Source organism: Kogia breviceps, chromosome 15 (genome assembly GCF_026419965.1).
Source record: "Kogia breviceps isolate mKogBre1 chromosome 15, mKogBre1 haplotype 1, whole genome shotgun sequence".
Lineage (NCBI taxonomy): Eukaryota > Metazoa > Chordata > Mammalia > Artiodactyla > Physeteridae > Kogia > Kogia breviceps.
Window position 1 is genome coordinate 48,885,853 of NC_081324.1, and position 17,258 is coordinate 48,903,110.

Sequence of the window (17,258 nt, forward strand, 5' to 3'; positions counted from 1 at the left end):
AAATGTGTTGTTACTTGACTGCTCTCTTTCAGACTGAAGAAGCAGAGAGCTATTTTTGAAGCTCCTTAAATCAGAAGCTATGGCTTTTTACAAAAGCAGCCCCACAGGACATCAAGACTGTGTTTGGAAACATGTGTGATAAAAAAAAAGAAAAAAGAAAGAAAGAAACAAACCGTAAAAATGAACTGGGATCACCTTGTAATTGGGCAGAGAGGGCTTCCTGCTGCTCTCCGTGTTTTTTTAAAAGCCATTGCTTCTGCATTTCTCACCTTTTGCTGTACGAGACTGTACACAAAATCTCCAATTGCCAAGCAAATCACAGCTGAGAGTCAGACCCCCTGTTTGGAAGAGACCTTTCTCCCCTCAATATTCTCTTTTATTGATGTTATAGAAAGAAATTAAAGATACACAAAGAATCAACGGTAGTTATAGTGAAAACGCAAGTCTTATACAAAGAACACCGACCGAGGTCTTAACAATATGCCAACATCCACACGGGGATGACATTAGACAGCTCAATAAAGTTTAATTGTTTCACTGCTGTGCTTCCAGGCGACACCTTGCATGCCAATGGAGGATAAGTGCCTTGTAAATAAAGTGCATTATTATTATTTTACTTAATGTCGCTAAATAGCTGTTATCTCCCCAGCCAGCGCAGGAGCAGGAAAGACCTGGGGTGTGGTGTGTCTGGGGAATGATGAGTCCCCCATCTCATCCCAGAATCTATCTGAGACTCTTAAGGTGATAACTTCAATAAATGTTCCTCCTCTTCAGTTTCTCCTCTCTGGAATGAGGTCAAAAAATAATTGCTACACCCACCTTTCAAAGCTCAGCACAGCAGGGGTCATTGAATATGCATATGGTTATTAACCACAAATGATATTTATTGGCTGCCCACTGTTTTAATGGTTCTGATTTAGGAAAAATTGGATTTTTTTTAGAATATAAAGAACGCATGATTAATTTTTAAGGTGTTTGCCAATCTCTGGGTTATATTTTCAAGAACAATTTTGACTGAAGTCCAATTTTGCAACTGTGCAGGCACAGAAAATTATTAGCATGAAAATCTATGAGAGTCTTAGAACAAGACTCTTCGGGGTGAATATTATGTGAAAAGTTTCAGTTAGAGGAGATAATATCTGATTATGTGATGGTCTCTCCAGTTATAATCGCTTGTCAAACACATGTACTAGCTAAAAGGTAAAGAAGTTGGTTGAAAGCTTTCTCTTTAAAAAAATTTCTCTTTGAAAAATTTGTGTATAAAGGCATGCACAAGGATAAGCGATCAGTATGAGAAAACTAAACAGGCATGGGAGTATGAGAAAATACTGAAATTTATACATAGGTAATATGTTCCTTCTCCTAAAATGAATACTTTGGTAAGTTTTACTCTCTTCTTATGAGACTAACAGTTTTTGCCTGTGTACAAGCCCAGATAACATACATTTTAAATTAGTTATTCCAAATATATTTTACAATAAATGAGGAATAAGATGCAAAATTATGGGGCAGAAAGATTCTACCTTCTTTTTAGTAGGTTTTGAAATTTACAGTATTTTTCCCCCACTTAAAGAAAAAAACACCTTATGATGCTAGTGAATTACTGTTTTCATCCATATGTTTATGGCATGTAAACTTCCCCGTATGGATGGATAGACAGGAACGTTATTCTTGGAATTTGTAGACAACATGGGTACAATTTTTCACTCCACCTATTCTCAGGGAATTCTGCAAAGCCATAAATTCAATGTGAACTGGCTAGAGTGTTTCTAGGAAAAAAGCAAAACAACCCCCCCCCCCCCAACTTTAACATAGTGAAACTGCTTGATTCCAAAGAAATCTTAGTGGCATGTTGGAAAGTGGATACATTTGTCTGCCTACTGAAGGCAGATCTGTTTGCTGATGGTGGAAACAGAAGCAGCTAGACTTGAATTCAGTCTCTGCGTCATTGGTGATGCCTTATCTATTGCTTTATAGTTTTTTGTGTATACGTCTGTAGTGGACAGGGCACGACTATGGAATACAATGAAAAAGGGTATCCTGGACACAAAGAAATAGAGATGGTTGGGGAGAAAAAGCAAAGACCTTGCTGGAAAATAGGGCTGAAAACTCTCTTCTGCATGCTCACGGAAGGAAGGAGTTTTCCAGGCAAAAATGCTCCTGCTTTCAGGCCCAATTCAACTGCCTCTGGCTGTGTTCACCAGCTATCTGTTATAGAACCTCTTTCCTGCCTTTTTTCTCCTGACTTCATGTTTGATTAATACTGAGTTCAGCTCCTGTAAGATAGACCCACCATCTTGGATACCCTCAGGAGTTCTTTTCTCCTTCCTTCTTACATATGCGATTGTCTTGGAGGTAATTTTGCAGCAAGTGATTTTTGGCCCCAGGGCTCTTTATAATGCCCTGTGTTTGCTCTTCTGATAATTAGATGGATGTCTTTTTCGATATCTATATGCCATACTCTCTTTTGTTTGCTATAAATACAAAGCTGAAAGAAACCCAGGGGATCCAGCTGAGTTCACAGTTCAGCAGAAGGCTTCCTCACACAGCATATTATTACACCACGTGCTATAACCAAAGTGCTCTGGGGACATGAGGGACAGGGTGGCCGCGTGCCTGGGAAGGTTGAGAAGGCTTCACAGAGGAGAAAGCACTTTAGTTGGGTTTCTACTAGAGTTTCAAGGTCTAGTTTGTTGACCAAATGCCACCACTCATCTTTCTTTCTTTCTAGGGTTCTGACTGTTAGGGTTTGCACGCAAAAATTTGAGCCAAGTGGTGCAAAATTCCTCTTAATACAAAATGTGTAATAAAGGAAGGGAGGGAAAGAAAAGAGAGATGGTTCTGTTTTGAGAGACATTAAAAATGTCTCTTTTGAGACAAATAATCCCATCTACTAAAAAAAAAAATGAGGCCCAGTGGACATGACACTCATCATGGTCAGATCAGCTGTTGCTGCCCCTTCTGTTTTTAAGGAGAAAAAAGTCAGGAATGATGAGAATGGTGCAGTGCCATCCCAAAGATGTCTGCCAGAGTGTCATGGGCATTTTCCTTTTCTATTGGATGATACAGGAAAGTGGGGAGAGGAGGAGGAGGATTCTCACCTATATACATAAAAGATGGATAAGTGTTTGTCAGAAGTAGAAGGGGAGGAATAATCTGCAATGACACAGGTGCATGAAAAACACAGGATGTTTGAGAAAGAGCCATCTTTGGTATGTGAGTGGAGTGGAAGGGAAATTGTAGAAGATAGGACAGGGAATGCAGGTTTGGAAAACATTTTGAAGAATTTGGATATTATGCCAAATAGTGTGGCTTAATTCTATTGGCAAAATGAAGTCATTACAACTGGAAGGGACATCTCCATATTTGAGTGTGTGTGTGTCTGCATGTGTTTGCGTTTAATAACTTTTTATTTTGAACTAAAGACCCACAAGAAATTGCAAAAATAGTGTAAAGAGTTCCCATGCACACTTTACCCAGATTCCCCCAGTGGTAATAGCTTACATAACCATAGTACACTGTCAAAACTAGTAAATTGTCATTGGTACAATATTATTAATTTAGGTATAGACCTGAGTTATTCAGATTTCACAAGTTTTTACATGAACTCTTTTTTGAATGTATACTTCTTTGAAATTTTATTATGTATGTAGATTCAAGTTACCAATATCAGAATCAGGATAAAGAAGTGTTCCATCAGGACAGAGAAATTCCTTTGTGTTACCTCTTAATAGTCATACTCTCCACCAAACTTAAACTCCAGCAACCACTAGTATCTTCTCCATCATTATGACTTTGTTTCTTTGAGATTGCTATGTAAGTGGAATCATACAATATGCAACCCCTTGAGATTAGATTTTTTTTTTTTTTTACTTAACATATCTACCTTGAGATACGTCTAGGTGGTTACATGAATCAATAGTCTATTTCTTTATATCTTGATTAGTGTTCCATTGTATGGGTGAACAATATTTATTCATTCACCCACTAAAGGACAGTTGACTCATTTCTACTTTTTGTCTATTACAAATAAAGGCACTATGAATATTTGTATACAGGTTTTTGCATAAATATACATTTTAATTTACTAGGATAAGTATCCAGAAGTGTGATTTCTGGGTCATATGGTAAATTTACATTTAACCTGATAGAAACTGCCACACTCTTTCCAGAGTGGCTGTACCATTTTATATTCCAACCGACAATATATGAGAGATATAGTTTCTGTACATCATTGCCACCATTTGGTACTGACAGAATTTTTTATTTTGGCTGTTCTAATAGGTGTGTAGCAGTATCTCATTGTCATTTTAATTTGCAACTACCTAATGGCTAATGATGAAATGTTTTCATATGTTTATTTGCCATCTGTATGTCTTCTTTGACAAAGTGTCTGTTTAAGTAAATATTTTGCCTGTTTTGCCCAAATGAATAGTTTGCTCACTTACATTTGAATTTATAGAGTTCTTTATATATTCTGGGTATGAGTCCTTTTTCAGATATGTAATTTGCAAATAGTTTCTCCTAATTTGTGGCTTGTCTTTTCATCCTCTTAACAGAGTATTTTACAGAGCAAACATTTTTAATTTCACAAAGTCCAATTTATTACTTTAGCTATTATGAATTTTGCCTTTGGTGTCATGTCCAAGAACTGTTTGCCTAATCCTAGGTCACAAAGATTTTTTCCTTTGTTTTCTTCTAAAGTTTTATAATCGTATGGTTTACATTAAGATCTGTAAAACATTTTGAATGAATTTTTATATAAGATGTGAGGCTCGGGTCAAGTTATTTTTTCTTTCTTTTTTTCTTTTCTGCCTATCATTGTCCAAATAGTCCAGAATCATTTGTTGAAAAGGTTATCCTTCATCCATTGAGTTGCTTTTGCATCTTTGTCAAAATTCAGTTGGCTATACTTGTTTGGGTCTATTTCTTGATTCTCTATTCTGTTCTACGGATCTATGTTTCCATCCTTCTCCTAATACTACACTGTCTTACATACTGTTGCTATATAGTACATCTCAAGGTACTATAGAGGTAGTATGGAGGTAGTGAGATTCCTCTAACTTTATTCTTCTTTTTCAAAATTGTGTTGAGTATTCTAGTTCCTTACTTTTCCACATAAATTTTAGAATTATTTTGTCTGTGTCTAAAAAGAATCTTCCTAGAAATGTTATGGCAATTCATTGAGTTTTCCAATTCATGAACACAGTGATTCTACCCACCTACTGAGACCTTCTTTTATTGTTTTCATTAGCATTTTATAGTTTCAATATACAGATCATGTGCACATTTAATTAGTTCTATACCTAAGTGTTTTATTTTTCTTGGAGTGATTGCAAATTACATTGTGTTTTCAATTTCAGTTTCTAATTGTTTGTTTCTACCATATGGAAATGTGATTGACTTTTTATGCATCCTTGTTAAACTTACTCATCAGTCCTAGGAGTTTTTGTTTGTTTGTTTGTAGATTCCTCAGGATTTTTTATATTGTATGCAATTGCAACCGTTTCAGTTTTACTTTCTAATCTATATGATTTTTATTTCCATTTCTTGCCTTATTACACTGGCTAAGACTTCTAGTACTATGTCAGATAGGAGTGGTGAGAACAGACATTGTGCCTTATTCCCAATCTTAAGGAAAAACATTATGTTATTTTCCATTAAGTATGATTTTTTGGTAGATGTTCTTTATCAGTTTGAGGATGTTCCCTTATATTCCTAGTTTGCTGAGGGAGTTTTATAATGAATTTTATATTTGGATTTTTCAAAACCATGAATTTATCCAGAGTTTGAAAAGGCTGGTGGTGAGAATTTTTTAAAAGACAGTGATCAGTTCCCCCAACCCCAGTAAGGGAGGGGGGAAGCTGCCCTGTCCTCACCTCAAGCCAATGAGGAGGACTTCAAGAGAACGATTTAGAGAGCATGGTAAGTGTGTCACCATGGAATTTGAGAGATGCAGGATCTGGAATGTCTAAAAATTTCAAAGTTCAGGGGGTCTGCTGGTGGCAAAGCCAAGAAATATGGCTTCTGACATTTCAGAGCTCTATGATGTTTTCTGTAGGTCGGAAGAAAGTTGAGGATTGTCAGAATGGGCAAGGGGACTCCTCAGTGGAAGTGTGGTATATGTGCGCAACCACTAGAAGTCAGAGGTGGAGGGGAAATCGTAAACAGCCCACAGAAAGAGATATTGCCCATGTCAAGAGAACTGAGGTAGTAGGTCCCCAGTGATGGTGGAGGGTCTCCAACAGAATCCAAAAAGCACCCCCCAAAACCAGATTCCAAAGGTAACACAGTTTTGCCCCTTATCTCTTTACTGTCCATTGCTCCATTTCTGTGGAGTCAGAGGTGCATAATGAAAGGGGAACCAGTGATAAAGTAAGGTGGGAAAATGGGGACAGGGTGAAATCATCCATGTCCCTCTCCCAGTTCAGGTTCCTTGACCTGTATCAGACCTCAGATGGAGGAGGAGTGATGTTATAAATTGAGTTGGAGTTTGAAGTTTTAAAATTAGGCTGGATTGGCTATTTTATTATTTGAAAATTGAGATTATTTGATAATATTTGAAAGTGATGGGAAAAGCTTTATGACTTACCCAAGATTTCAACAAGTTAGAGGGGTTGGTTGAATGGATTTGCAGGGGTGGTGTAATGAAAGTATAAAATTGAGTTTTGTTTGCATTTTAGTGAGTCAGGTTATTTTACTCAACCAGTGATAGTCATCTGAGTCACAGAAGATCTAGATAACCAACTGTAAATGTGGATCTGGAGGAGACTGGGGAAGGAGACATCCATTTTGGAGTCCATCCAAACTTTCTTGCTCCATTTAGAATAAGTTCAACCTATAATATTTTCTTGGTGTTATTGCAATACACAATTTAGTTTTAAATAATTCCAGTCAAAGTACTACATACACAGACACACACACACAGGAGTGATGTCAGCAAGATTGTGGAAGTCCCAGCCCTCACTCTCCCTTAGAAACACCACTTTAAAAACTATATATGGACCAAAATATAGTTATGAGTTTTCTAGAATCCAGTTAAGAGGTTATAGTACCCCAGGTGAATACAAAGTAGAATAGCTACAGTGAAACAGTAAAAAGAGTAATTTCACTTACCCATGTCAACCCCTCCCCCAAGCCAGCACAGCTCAGTGCCAGAAGGGAACACGCCATCTAGTGACTTCTTCCTTGTGGGGGGAAGAGACAAGTGGAATGTACATTCAATGTTCTGGCTTTTCAGAGAGCTGCCTGAGTGACTGGTATCTGTATTACCTGACGTGGGGTGCTGACACAGAGTTGCATACTTTGAATGCCTGGTGGCTTCTAAGAACAAGGGAGAGTGGGGTGCCTTACTGCTGTAGAACCAGATAATTTGCAGTGCCACAGATAGACACCAGAGGGAGCAAGGCATTGGAAGCACATGAATAAGAAATTGGCAAGCCTTTCTAATTGAGAAATTATAGGCAAAAGCCCAGAGAAGATGCATCACTCCCCAAAAGGTTTTACAGGCCCCCAGAATCACTGGCCAGGCTGATTGTTGAGGGTCTTGCCACGTAGGAAACCAGTCCATAAAGACTGGGAAAAGTGGCTGTTTTTTCAAATGTGCAGATGCCAACACCAAGTTTTGAGACACATGAAGAAGCAGGGATAAATGGCCCCCCAAAAGGGACAAACTACACCTCCAGAAACTGATCCTAAAGAAATGGATATATATGAATTACTTGACAAAGAATTAAACACAAAAATGTCCTATGAGCTTAAGAAAATGATTCATGAACAAAATGAGAATATTAGCAAAGAGACAGTATAAAAAAGAATGAAACAGAAAATTTGGAGCTTAAGAATACAATAACTCAGGTGAAAAATTCACTAGAGGGGTTCAACAGCAGACTTGATCAAGCAGAAGAAAGAATCAGCAAACTCAAAGACACATCATTTGAAATTATCCAGTCAGAGGAACAAAAAGAAAACAAAATGAAAAAAGCCTATAAGGACTTATGGTGCACCATCAAAAGGACTGATATGCACATTTTGGGAGTCCTAGAAAGAGAAGAGAGAGAGAGAAAGGGACAGAAAGCTCATTTAAAGATACAATGGCTGGAAAGTACCAAAATCTGGGGAAAGAATGGACATTCATATTTAAGAAACTTAATGGTCTATAACTAAGATACACCCAAAGAAATCCACAGTGAGACATGATACAATCAAATTGTCAAAAGTGAAGGGCAAAAAGAATTTTGAAAGCAAGAGAAAAGTGTTTACCACATCCAAGGAGAATCAACATAAGACTATGTGTGGATTTCTCAGCAGAAGATTTGCAAGCCAGAAGGGAGTGTGATGATATATTCAAAGTACTGGAAGCAAAAAGCCCTACAAACCAAGAACACTATCTCTGGCAAAGTTATCCTTCCAAAATGAAGGAGAAATAAAAAATTTTCAAATAAACAAAAGCTTAGGGAGTTCATCACCATTAGATCTACCTCACAAGAAATGATAAAATGCCTCAAGTTGAAGGGAAAGGGCACTAAACAGCAACACAGAAACAAATGAAAGTTGTTTGCAGGTAAAGGTAAATATACAGAAGAATACAGAATATTGTAACACTGTTTTGATGGTGTGTAAATCACTTTTAATTCTTGTATAGAAGTTAAAAGACAAATATATGAAAAGTGACTATAACTATAAAAATGTTAATGGATGCCAAAATAAAAAGAAGTAATTTGTGACACCAGTAACATGAAGTGTGTGTGTGTGTGTGTGTGTGTGTGTGTGTGTGTGTGTGTGTGTGTAGAGGAGTAAAAATGTAGAGTATTTGTGTTCATTTGAAGTCAATTTGTCATCAGCTTTAAACAGATTGTTATTACTATAAGATGTTTCATGTAACACTGATGGTAACTACAAAGAAAATACCTATAGAAGATATACAAAAGAAAGTGAGAAAGGAATCAAAGCATGTCACTACAAAAATAAATCAACAAAACACAGAGGAAGACATCAAGAGAGGAAAAGAGTAACAAAAAAAGATATAAGACAGAAAGAAAACAAGTAACAAAATGGCAAAGTAAGTCCTACCCTATCAACAACTACTTTTAATGTAAATGGATTAAACTTTCCATCAAAAGACAGAGAATAACTTAATGGATAAAAAATGATCCAGGGGCTTCCCTAGTGGCGCAGTGGTTAAGAGTCCGCCTGCCGATGCAGGGGATACAGGTTCGTGCCCCGGTCTGGGAAGATCCCACATGCCGCGGAGTGGCTGGGCCTGTGAGCCATGGCCGCTGAGCCTGCACGTCCAGAGCCTGTGCTCTGCAATGGGAGAGGCCACAGCAGTGAGAGGCCCGTGTACTGCAAAAAAAAAAAAAAAAAAGATCCAACTGTATGCTGTCTACGAGAGATCTTGTAGATTAAAGACATACTTAGGCTGAAAGGGAATGGATGGAAAAAAGATATTCCATGCAAATGATAATCAAAAGAGAGAAGAGGGTGCCCATACTCATATCATACAAAATGGACTTTAAGTCAAAAACTGTCAAAAAAGACAAAGAAGAACTTTAAGAATAAAAGGGTTAGTTCACTAGGAAGACATAATTATTATAAATATATTTGCACCCCACATCAGTGTACCCACATATATAAAGAACTGAAGGGAGAAATAGACAGCAATACAATGGTGTGGGAGATTTCAGTACTCCACTTTCAATAATGGATAGAATATCCAGACAGAAAATCAATAAAGAAACAGCAGACTTGAACAACATTATAAACCAAATGGATCTAACAGGCGTATATAGACCATTACACCCAACAGCAGAAGAATACACATTCTTCTCAAGTGCACACAGACCATTCTCCAGGGCACATCACATATTAGGTCACAAAATAAGTCTTGACAAATTTAAGATTAAAATTATACCGAGTATATTCCCAACCACAATGAAATGAAGCTAGAAATTAATAGCAGAAAGAAAAGTGGAAAATTCACAAATGTGGAAATTAAACAACACTCTTTAATAACTAAATGTTCAAAGAAATAACCAAAAGGAAAATTATAAAATATCTTGAAACAAAGAAAATTGAAAATACAACATATCAAAACATGGGATGCAGCAAAAGCAGTCCTAAGAGTGAAGTTTATAGCACCCAATGCCTACATTTTTAAAAAAAGAAAGAACTCAAAAAACAACCTAGCAGTACACCATTAGAAAAAAAAAGGATAAACTAAGTTCAGATTTAAAAAAGAAATGATTAAGATTAGAGCAGAAATAAATGGAGAATAGAAAAAAATCAACAAAACTAAGGGTTTGTGTTTATCTCTAGGATGCAAGGATGGCCTGAAATATGAGAATCAATCATTGTGAAACAAATGTTGGCTAGGATATGGAGAAAAGGGAACATTTGTGCACTGTTGGTGGGAATGTAAATTGGTACAGCCACTATGGAAATCAGTATGGAGGTTCCTCAAAAAATTAGAAATAGAACTCCATATGATCCATCAATCCTATTTCAGGATATTTATCCAAAAAAATTGCATGATTCCACATGTATAAGGTAGTTAAATTCATAGAGTCGAGAGTAAAATGATGATTGCCAGGCGTTGGAGGGAGGGGGGATTGGGGAGTTGCTGTTTAATGGGTATAAAGTTTCAGTCATGCAAGATGAAAAAGTTCTAGAGATCAGTTATATGACATTGTGCTTATAGTTAACAGTACTGTATTGTGCACTGAAAATTGTGTAAAGAGATTAGATATCTTGCTATGTTTTCACCACAATTTTAAAAAGCATATATGATGCTACATTTAGATTTTCTCATAGATAAATTCACATTTAACCCTTCTGTACCTTTGAGGTGGCGATCTTATGAAGTGCAGTCCTTGTATTCAGGCAGCCCTGAGTTCCAATCGCAAATAGGGATTATACAACCTTGGACAAATTACCCTTTCTGATGCTTAATTTTCTCCTTTGTAAAGTCACATAATGGTATTTGCCAATGTAATTAGTTCTAAGTAACAACTGGTTCATTACGTTGTCTTGTTACCAAATCACATACAAAATATTTGAGAGGCAACATTTTATTACATGTATGGCTTGATCCTCTGTCTTTACCTTCATCTTCTCTGGAAACTCCTTTTTTGTGTGCATGAAATTTTATTGATATATATATATATATATATATATATCGTTACTTTTCTGGAAACACTGGTCTACATATGAGTACAATGAGTGTCATTAAATCATTAATAGAGCACCGATTAGGTTGAATGTTTGATTCAAAGGGATACAAAACATTTCCTTCCAGGGGAGAAAAATATATTACTATTATTCACTAATATGTTAGTAAATATTAAGTTAATGTAATTAAAAAATAATGATATGTTAATATTAAAACTTCAAGTAACCATTCAAGTACATCAATGCTAATCATCCAAGAAGAGCAATAGTATGGGCTGATGGTTTATGTGGCACACGCTGTGATATTAGGTAGCGTGTGACCATGACTTCACAGCACTGAGTCCCACTCCCACACAGGCAGTGTGCAGTGGTGCTGAGACAACCAGTGAAAATGCCTGGGTTTGCATACTGGCTTTGCTAATTTTTAACCGTGTGACTTTGAGCAAATCACTTAACCTCTTTGCACCTCAGTTTCCTCCTCTGTAAACTGGGAATAATGATAGTACTACCTCACAGGGTCATTATGAGGACTAGACGAGTTCATGGCTATAAATTAGTTAGAAACAAGCCTGGCACCTGGTGAGTGCTATGTATGTTTGTTAAATACAAATCAATGAATACATCAATCAATAAAATCACGCTGGGCAGAAGCTATTTTATTTTCAATTCTCTTTCGGTGCTTGTGATGGAGTCAAGGAGAAGTTCTCTATCTGGTGCTGAAATGACTTTAAAACTTCCCTAGCCTTTGCTAATCTCACCTTGCAACAAAAAGAAAACATCTCAGCCTCCAAGCTTTGCCAGAAAATAGTACTGCAACAGCACAATAACATGGTTTTAGTGTCATGGAACTTCTTTTTATTGTTATCTTCTGTTTGTGTCAAGTGATTCTGATTTTCCATTTATGGTAGTTATATATAGTTTACTTTAAAATAAAATTCAGTAAAAGTTTTGAATCAATTTAAATAAAGGCAATAATTTATATTTAAAGAAAGTAAATAGCAACAACAACAACAAAAAGAAGGGGTTTCTTAAAGACTACAGTTTGGGAAGGTTTGGATTAGAGCAACAACACAAAGCTGGTAATTCAACGAGAAAGGAGAAGGTTCTATTCTTCGACACTCTGCTTTTTTTACATGGTTTCCGTACACACTGGCCTCAAGCTATCTCTTTATCCATCTGTGCAAAGTGCATGGTTTTTGTCTGCCTTCCAAAATCGCCACTCGCCTTGTCTGAGACACACTGTCAAATAGAAGTGGGCAAGGAGGGTAAGCACTTTGCATTGTTGTTTGAGTAGGCCTTTTCTGCCAAAAAGTGTTTGGTCCAGCTATCTAAGGAGTTCCACTGATGGCCTCATTAGGCAGTCTCAATGCAGAAACAATATTTAAGTACATCAGTGTAACCCTTGGGTATATGTAGGAGTTAATAGCAGATGAAGCCAAATGAGCTGAAATGGAATATTTATTTCTTTTTTAATAAACAGTCTTAAATTCTCATTAAAAAGAGTAGACAATTAATGCTTTTCAGCAAGATGTAGTCTTTCCTAAGTTGTAAAAGCTTCTGAGCCATTTAGAGACTTTGAAATATTTTCTGCGAATTATCCTAACATTTTCTAGGCATAGGATATTTAATAAGAGCTTTACTTCCTACAAAGTTAGGAGGTACAATATGTGAATCACAATATCAAAATACACCATAGTATGTAAATTTATATGTAATGCATGTGTTCATGAAGGAGAATTGCCCCTTTTTAATACATAAGGTAGCTTTTAATAATTATGTTGAAAATATCCCCAACAAGGGTTACTATAATCCACATTTGGCTTTATAGTTGTCTAATGTAAGTATTGTCTCCAAGTCAGGGGAGAGAGGAGAATAAACGCTGGCAGGGACAGAGAAGCAATCTGCTGCCATCCCTTGTGTTTTTCAACTGATCATATGAAGGAAGGGTGACCAAGGACAAAAGCCTCCACACCCCCTAAAACTCAGCTGTTCTGATATTTGAAATTCCTCCAACGTTTCCATGTCATTGTATCTACCTGGTTTCCATCACCTAATTACTTCACACCTGGATCATTGCCACAATCTCCAAACTGGCCTCTTAATGTTAGTCTCTCTCCCTCTCCACCCGCATCTCAACTTGCTCTCTGTAGTGACTGGTCTTCCTACAGTCCTGTCCCCACCTGCACCTTCTTCCTCTAAGATCTTCTTTAGTTACCCATTGCCTTAGGACGGAGTCCGAGAGCCTTAGCCTTGCTTTCATCATGTGCAACAATCTGGCTTCAGCTGTTTTCCAGCATGTTTTTTCTCTTCCTAGCACTGAACTCTCCACTCAAGCAAGGTTGTTCTGGAGTTCTTATTCTCCTCCTCCCCAGTGCGTCTTGCTGCCGGGCTTCTGAGGCTGATTTCCTACCTGTGTGCTCTCCTTCATCATCTGCATTCCACCATCCATTAAGACACAGCCCAAGTTCTATTTGCAACCACAGCAGTCGAGCAAAACCAGTCCTTTCACTCAGCTGCATCTCTCTTCAGTGGCCTTTTCTTTCTATACCATGGATTGCTATGTAAAGTTTTATGTGTTTATTGCCAAGTCTTTTACATTAGCTCTGAAGCTACTAAGAGCAGAGACCATCTCATAATAAATATTTGCTGTGCCTTGAGGATGAGAACTGCTTATACACTTAGGCACTGGTGTATAGGTGTATAAATCAGTTGATTAATTAATTATGTGCTTTGCTAATTTGGTTCTGTAAAATGGTCAGTTGCCATTTTGGACAACTATTAGAAACTTCTGAATTTTTGAGGAGATTTCTGGGAAATATGTGGCCTATTATAAGAACTAGATTTTTGAATTTCTCTCTGTTTTGAGCTTCAGTGGAAACTAGCATGTATGGTGAAAACAGGGATAGTCAATAAATGCTGAAAGAAAGAACCAATGAATGAATGACTGAGGATTGAGTATGTTTTTCTGTTCTTGGTCTTCTCCTTAGGCCACCTGTACGTAAGACCTCTCTATTCTATGCCTACAAAAGTTGATCATAAAATTATGTAATCTTCATTCTTATGTTTATTGTTTGTGATTATAACAATCCTCAGATATCAACTTTGTATTTACAGAAAGATCACTGATTAATAAATGATCTTTCATTTATTATTATTATAATGATAATGAAGATTAATCTTCATTATCTTTGCAATCTTCATTATCATTGCAACCTAACCAATAAAAATCTTTATGATCATATTACTGAGATTGTTACTATCTATCACAAATGTGTATTGGGGTCAGAAAGATAAAATTACCTGTCTTTGGGTGGGATCTGCCATTTGACCACTTACTTTGAAGATATGTGTATGCGCACTGCTGGTAGTAGAGTAAATTGATAGACGCTTTCAGGAAATTAGGTTGGCAACATGAGACATGAGACAACTTTAAAAGGCTGACTCCTTTGATCTCATAATTCCATTTAATAGAATTAGAAAATAATCATGAATGTACACAAAGATTTAGCTCTGAAAATGTTCATCTTAGCATTGTTTCAAATACAGGTAATTGGAACCAATAAAAATACCTGATCATAAATTGGACAAATTGGGTAAATTTGATATCCCACATAATGGAACATATACACTTATTAAAAATAAGTTTTAGGATTTTACATAATGAAATGGAACGAGATCCATGGAAAACTATTTTGTTAAATTGAAAAAAAATCGTGACAAATAGTATGTGGGCAATGATTCATTTTAATACAAGAAATTGTATATATGTGTATATACATATATATGGACCCCAACATGTTAAGAATAGCTATGTCTGGTGGAATTATGTGAGAATTTTCTTCTTTTTTGTATATATCTATATATTCTAAATTTTTAGAATAGATATGATAGTTTAAATATGTATGAAAATATAAAAGAATATGGACATTTACTTAATGTTTTATTATCAAGCAACATTTAATTCTTTGTATCATCATATTGTAAAATGTCATTTCTATTATCAAGCAAATACTTTGATAAAGTTCTGAGAGGAAGGCTACTGCTACTGCTGCTTAAAACTATTGCCCTCAAAGAGCTTCAAGATTTTAGCATTCTTATGTGGATCTAGGCAGTTAAATTTAGGAGATAAAAAATAAAGTTTAAGCACACAAATGTTTATTTTTTTAACATGGTCTTTTATTGTACCTTTGCAAAAGATAGAGATACATAGATCTTGAAAATAGAATTCCAGGGAGAGAATTCTGATACTTGTAACAAATATATTCTAAAATAGAGTTTACTGTAGCTGATAAAAGCCAAGGATCATCTTCCTCTGGGAGGCAGATGGTGACTGTTTTCAACCACCTGGAGGGGCTTTGAGACATGGGGAATTCAATTTTTGCAACTCAGAAATTTCAAATGCAGTCAGGACAAATAAAAAATACTATACATGTCACTTGCTCTTTCTTCTTTTCGTGCCTCTTCCTCTGTGTCGTTTTTCTTTTCTTTGGCTCTCTCTTCCTTTCATCCTTGCCTTTTTCATCCTCTGGCCCGCTAGAACTGACTGAGTTAATGTCCACCAGAATGAAGTACTCCTGCATGACTAAAACGCAATAATTACCCTTCTTTTTCTAACTTCTTGTCTTGCTGATGTCTTTTATCAAGGTTTAGGTTTTTGGAGCCCAGTGTTCTCAGAGTGAAGTCCCACCCCAATTGTAAGTTAGCGCTTTGGAGGGACACTCATGCTTTCCTGCCACTAGAGGACCATTTTGTACAATATAATGCTTCAACTGACCCATTATCATTTATTTACACTGAACCCAGCTCTTCCCAGTCTATGTGGTAAGAAGGCTGTCAGAAGAAAACCTATGTAAGCTCACCTTGGGCAGCTTTATTGGGGGGCAAAAATGGAGGTGAAAATGAATTACCCTCATGGTCCCTCTCTTTATTTTATCCCCCAGCTTTATTAAGATATAACTGACATATAACACTGCATACGTTTAGGGTATATAATTTAATGATGCACATATATATTGCGAATTGCTCACCACAATAAAGTTAGTTAATACCTCATCCACCTTTTGTTAACCTTTTGTTGGTGTTGTTGTTATGATGAGAACATGTAAGATCTACTCTCCTAGCAACTTTCAAGTATACAGTACAGAATTGTTACTTATCCTCTCTCTTCCTCATGCTTTGCTAGGATGCGCCTCCCTTAGCCAGGAGGATTAGACCCATTATTTTACTTGTCCCCTTGCAATTTGGCAGGATTTTTTTTTTTTTTTTTTCCAGCAGAAACACTGCAAAAGATGGTGGTGGGGGCAAAGGAGTCAGGAAAACTGAGAAAGAGCAGGTTCCAGTTTGGTCTTTTCTAGGTAACAGAGACCATTTATAGTACTATGAGTACCACAAAAGGAGTCAAGTGGCCACAGAGGAAGGAGACAGGTGAAGAAACAGGAAAGCCTGATATGAGAAGCCATGAGGGCCTCCATTTGTATGGAAAATGGGAGAGTCAGAAATGTCAAACTGCAAGCCTCGTGAACAAGTGACAAAACGTAGCGATTACCTTGGAAGTAAGAGGGGTCTCCTGCTATTAACAGTAGGCAAGGAAGAGCGTTCAAATGAGAAAAGCCACAAGCCAATTTCTCTTGGTCAGTTGAATTCACTCAACCCAACACCGTTTGCCTTCCACCTGGATCCTTGCTTTACTGCTGACACTGCACGCCGTCTCTGGTCAGTGGTTGAACTGGAGTGTACGGATCTGAGCTCACTGGTAGAACATGGTTGCTCTACTTTTGCAGAGGGCCTTGAGGGGTTCTATTTGCCTCCGAGAATTCCAGTGCATTGCTGGGAAAACTTAAGGTTAATGTCTCCAGCGTTGAGAATGGTGTCACTTAGGCTCTTAGTTCCATCTATTTACACAGCAGGCAGCTTTGCATTTGGTTGTAAAGAAGAAATGCCCCAGTGGGTTTTCCTTCTCTGCAGAGAAAGTGTGCTTCTGGCCTTTTGTGGGCCAGACAGAAAGCGGTGGTGGGGTGAGCTGAGGGAAAAGGGACTCCCAGGTGTTCTTGACCATAGCCGCTAACTAAGGAGAAGCCAGAATTCACCAG